Source organism: Orcinus orca, chromosome 5 (assembly GCF_937001465.1).
Source record: "Orcinus orca chromosome 5, mOrcOrc1.1, whole genome shotgun sequence".
Taxonomy (NCBI): Eukaryota; Metazoa; Chordata; class Mammalia; order Artiodactyla; family Delphinidae; genus Orcinus; species Orcinus orca.
Window position 1 is genome coordinate 121,602,282 of NC_064563.1, and position 5,962 is coordinate 121,608,243.

At 40.0% G+C, this 5,962-nt stretch overlaps 1 pseudogene; it reads left to right on the plus strand.

Annotated features, from left to right (window-relative positions):
• Positions 1–1,279: 1,279 nt before the first annotated feature.
• Positions 1,280–2,766, plus strand: LOC101270496 (protein SET-like; annotated as a pseudogene).
• Positions 2,767–5,962: the final 3,196 nt, after the last annotated feature.

The following is a 5,962-nucleotide window of genomic DNA, read 5'->3' on the forward strand; positions in this document are numbered from 1 at the left end:
GACTGAAACTTTTCCTTCGTAAACCTTTCCTCTGTAAAGTTGGCATGCTGTAACCTACTAAATGGTGGGTGAGTTCAAGCACCGTGTTCAGTGCCAGCATGAGCTAGAATTTCTTTACCAGGGAGCACACTGGCTCCTTGTCACTCATGGTGTCAGTACTTTTAAGTCACATGTCCCAGAAGAACCTTCTTAAACTTCTGAAGTTTTATAAATATCAATTTGTGGCTTTGGTTTATGTGTTGGGAGACATATGTGGCTTCATAGGTGCTTGTAGCTGTTTGCAAACTTTTTGTCTTATAGGACAACTTCAAAAAATGACTCAGCAATTATAAAATGTTAAAGAATAACCTCAAAGGGAGCAACCGGTATTTGTAATGAGAGAGAAAATGTTTTCTCTAATCTTTACAATTTTCATCCTTACATTTCTGGTATATGAATACCGAGGTTAAAACAGTTTTAAAAAAAAGACAAGGGGAAAAATGTCAATCATGGATTGAAAGGTTTATCGAAAAAGAGACTGACAGCCAATAAGAGTGGCAGTAGAGAAGTAATAAATATTGCATTTAATTAAGCATTAATTTTTATGTCTTTATTGAAACATAAAAGGACAGTCGGGAAAAGGAATCTGTGAGTGAGACTCATAAACTATCCTGTTCTCTTTCAAGAATTTGAAAGATATTCATTCTTGGTAGCATCCTATATATGTAAGGTGGACCTTTATTTCACCAAAACCTATCTAACAATGCTTCCCTTACTTCCGGATCAGTCCTAGAAGAATGTTGGGCATACCAGACACTTGACTATTGTGAAGTCCTAGTCCCTGATCACTTCCTGATCTTAGCAAGGTGACCTGTGGACCTGTCAGTTCTCTACTTTTCGTGGACATCAACCGGGCTCTCCCAAAGTGCACCCTACAAATAACTATTGAAAATATGTGCTCTTGGTTTTCAGCATTCCCCTTCCCCTCTGGAACCTCCTATTGGCAGAGTCTGTACAGGCGCCAGGTGGCAAAGCAGAGATGCGGTGAGAGTCTCCGCTCCAGCATCACAGAGTTTAGAAGGGTGGGAAAGGAGTCGGAGACAGCTCAAAACCTGGCAGATGACCTCGATTTTTAAAAGCATTGGTTCTGATGGAACCGTGCAAGGGCAAGGAAGTCAGAGGTGGATCAGCTTTTCTCTATCAGGATTTAAAATGAGAAATAACCAGAAAGATCGATCATAGAATTGCCTTCTCAGGAAAATTTCAAGACTACAGTAGACATATCAAAGCAAGGCTGGTGATGCAAATGCTTTACTTCTCAAATCTGTTTGTGATAATTAAACCTCTGTCACCTGGGGCAGCCTTAGTTCTCAGAGCTCCTGGTACAAGCCTCTTCCCTTGGGTGGATTCTTGGCTTTTCTCCCAGACTGGTTTTGGCCCCCAAAACCAGTCTTCACTTCCACCCCAAGCAAAGAAACTGAAGAAACCGAGACTGACTGCTGCCTCCAGGCCAGAGGAAACGTCTGCTTCTCTGAAGTTGCCGAAGGAAGAAAAAGAACAGCAAGAAGCCATTGAACATATTGATGAAGTACAAAATGAAACAGACTTAACGAACAAACCAGTGAGGAGATTTTGAAAGTAGAACAGAAATATAACAAACTCCGCCAACCATTTTTTCAGAAGAGGTCAGAATTGATCGCCCAAAGCCCAGATTTTGGGGTAACAACATTTGTTAACCATCCACAAGTGTCTGCACTGCTTGGGGAGGAGAATGAAGAGGCGCTGCATTATTTGACAAGAGTCGAAGTGACAGAGTTTGGAGATATTAAATCAGGTTACAGAATAGATTTTTATTTTGATGAAAACCCTCACTTCGAAGATAAAGTTCTCTCCAAAGAATTTCATCTGAATGAGAGTGGTGATCCATCTTCGAAGTCCACTGAAATCAAATGGAAATCCAGAAAGGATCTGACAAAACGCAGAATAAAGCCAGCAGGAAGAGACAGCATGAGGAACCAGAAGGCTTCTTCACCTGGCTTACTGATCATCCTGTTGCAGGTGCAGATGAGTTACAAGAGGTCATCAAAGATGCTATGTGGCCAAATCCATGACAGTACTACTTGGTTCTGGACGTGGATGATGAGGAAGGGAAAGAAGAAGATGACGATGAAGAGGAAGAAGGATTGGAAGATATTGATAAAGAAGGGGATGTGGATGAAGGTGAAGAAGATGAAGATGATGATGAGGGGGAGGGAGGAGAGGAAGGTGAAGGAGAAGATGACTCATGGAACACTGATGGATTCTGACCTTCTTTTTTAAATTTTCTCCAGTCCCCGGGAGCAAGTTACAGTCTTTTTTTTTTTTTTTCTCCTCCTCTTGTGCTCAGTCACCCTGTTTTTGAGGTCTCTTTTCTCTTTTATACCATGGCTCACAACTTATTTTGGGGGGAAATACCTTGAGCAGAATTCAGTGGGAAAAGAATCTCTATCCTTTTCTGTCCCAAACTCTTTTTTACCCCTTCCTGTCTCAACAAAAACTTTGTGGAATCAACACCACCATGCTCTGTGGGAAAAAAGAAGACCCTTCTGCTCCCTTAGGTCTGCTGGAAGCTGGAGGGTGCTAGGCCCCTGTGTAGTAGTGCATAGAATTCTAGCTTTTTCCTCCTTTCTCTGTATTTTGGGCTCAGAGATTACACTGTGTCTCTATGTGAATATGGACGGTTAGCATTTACCAGCATGTATCTGTCTACTTTCTCTTGTTTAGAAAAAGAAAGAAAAAACTTTAAAAAATGGGGTTATAGAAGGTCAGTAAAGGTTGGGTCTGAGATGTTTGGGTGGGTTAAGTGGGCATTTTGACAACATGGCTTCTCCTTTGGCATATTTAATTGTGATGTTTAATGGACATCCTTGCAGTTTCAGATGACAATTTTAAAATAAAATTCTCTCCTAATGATGACTTGAGCCCTGCCATTCGATGGGAGAAGCAGCAGAACCTGTAGGATCTTATTTGCAATTGACATTCTCTGTTGTAATTTTATTCCTGTTTATTTAAAATTTTTTCTTTTTGTTTCGCTGGAAAGGAAACATGATGCTCACTTTAAGCGTTAGAAGTGTACAGGTTGCTTTGTTACGATAAAACTAAATGCGTACACAAAGGAAAAAAAAATCTGTTTGTATGTTCAGTTTTTACCACTTCTTGGGGATAATAAATTTCCTATGTAACTACTGGAAAAAAAAAAGAAAAGATTCATTCAATGATCTATCACTATTTATAAAGGGTCTGTTTATTGTGAGTGAGGCAGTGTTCTGGGTGCTAGGGATAACTCAGTGAACATGACAGCTAAAAAGTCACTTTCTTGTGGACATTATATTTTATTAGGGAAAGAGAGAGATAACACCCAATGAATATAATAAATGAATAATATAGTACGTTGGAGGTTGCTAAGTGTTATGGAATAGAAATTGTGCAGGGATAAGGCCAATTCAGATTGTGGAGGTGATGGTAGTTTGCAATGTTCAATAGAGTGGTCAGGATAGGGGTATTTTAAATAATAAGATGCGGCAAAGACTTGAAGAAGGTGAGTGAGAGAGACATCTGGCTATCTGGGGGAGGAGTCTTCCAGACAGAGGGAAAAGCCACCCTGAGGTAATGGAACTGTAAATTCCAAGTTTCAAAGGAATGAAAAGAAATCAGAGGTTTAGAAAAAGGCTGGTGTCATGTCTGGCTGGATCATAAGGGGAAGGAGAGAATTATAGGTAGAAGGTAGACGATTGAACACTGTATGCTGTGTTGAGCTGGTTAGGCTTTGTCCTGTAGGGGTCAGCCCATCTTCCATACAAGGATGAGACCGTAGGCAGGGATTCTTTATATCTGCCAAAGACCTTTGGACAGAGGAGACACTCAATAAATGTCTAATGAATGAAGACGTGTTTGGTGACAAAACGCTTCTACAAGTAAAGTCGTGGGAGAACTATAAGAAATATAAGCTCACAACTGTGTGTATAAAAAAGAATATTGATGTTAACCTTAACCAGAGGTGTCTTTTTCCTAAGAATTGTTTTTCTTTTTCACAAAATAAATTATATGAGTGAATTGAACATCTGTAAGTAGTTTCCTATTGCTGTCAAAACAAATTACCATAAAGTCAATGGATTAAAACAATACAAATTTATGGTCTCACAGTTCTACAGATGGCTTAATTGGTTTCTTTGCTCTGTGTCTTGTCTCACAAAACTGAAATCAAGATGTCAGTGATCTGGGATCTTATCTGGAACTTCTGGGAAAGAATCCACTTCTAAGATCTTTTAGGTTGTTGGCAGACTCCAGTTCCTGTGGTTATAGATCCGAGGTCTCCGCTCTCTTGCCAGCTGTCAGCTGGGGTTTGCCTATAGCTCCTAGAGACTCTTCTCAGTCCTTGCACATGGGCCCTACATCTGAGCCAGGAACAATGTGCAGTTGAACCCTTCTCCTGCTTAGAATTTCTCTGACTTCCTCTTTCTGCTGTATTTTTCTTCTTCCTCTTCTAATGTATTTTTCAAACTTACCCTTTAACCTTTTCCTTCATAGGGTTATATGGAGTCCACCCTGATAAACCAGGATAATCTTCTTGCTTGAAGGTCAACTGATTAATAAGCTTTTTTACATATGCTAACAGTGCCTAGATAAATGATTGAATATTCAGGAAATGAGAATCTTGTTGGGGGGTTGGTGCATCTTTAGAATCCTGCCTACCACAATATCACATTCTGGGTTGATTCATGCCAAGTACTGACTGTCTTTCTAGAGCAGGACACAGCCAAAAACCTGCCCGCACAGGTTTAGGTGGTACCACAAAACCTGCTCTGTGGTGAAGAACTGACACAGAGGAAGTAACTCAATATAGATGCTGATGGGAAATGGGTGATAAATTGGGGGGCTCAATTTTTGAGGAATGTTGCAGTCTAATTTGCAATGCAGAAAAAGATCATTTTCTAGTTACATCAGTAGTGAGTAAATCAGAAAACAGGGAATATTGTGAGCCAAGGAGACAGTGGTCATCATTGCACAACTGACCTGTCTGTAGGCAGAGGTCCCCCTGGGTAGGGTTCAGGACAGGGCTTTGTTCCTTAGATGGTGGAAGACTACTAGAGTAGGCATGGAGTACTAGGCAGGGAACAGGTCAAAACTAAATTATAGGGCCAATTACAGAATGAGAAGACAGAGGAAGCAGAGATGTAATTCCAGCAATTTAGGGACAGAGAGCTGGCTGTGTGCAACCTTAGACAGCACCAATTTCTGACTCTTACTTTAAGTAAGTCATTTTCCCAAAAAAGCCCAATGCTTCTTCAATGGTGCCCTATGAATACAAATGTCCAGTCTAAATCCTTCTGTCTCTAGGAAATATACATTTTCTCCTCTTGTAAATGCAGTGACATATTTGATTTAATATATAACAAGGTAGATATCCTACTGTGTTTTAGAGGTATAGGAGGGCAGCATCTCTCAACCAGCTTTTATTGTATTGACTTTAAAATGTTTTATGCCTGGTTGTTTATTTTACCATGCATTTTCAAGAGTTTTAGAAGACAAAATATAAATGCAAACAGACATTTGCAGAGACAGAATAGAAGAACTTGGAACTTTTTCCCCCTCTTAGCTGTAATTACTTTAAAACATTTCTTTTTGTCTGAAAAAAGAGAATATCTCTGGTAAACTAGTAGGATTCTTGGATTTGGGAGGAGAATCTTAATTTGTCCTTTGGGGAAGACATCATCGATACACCTTAGAAGCAAAGTGAAGATTTTCAAAGCATCTGCTTTTAGAACTCTTTCCTGGGCCACATTTCCTGGACTCTGTCTTGTGACCAAAGACTTTCATACCACATATCCATTCATTATTAGATGTGTGTGCTGAGGGCGTGGAGCAGCTGGGGGAAAAGGTGATAATTACAAAATAGTATTACTCTGTTTTTAGTCAACTTGCTCCTCTATAATGAGCAAGTTTC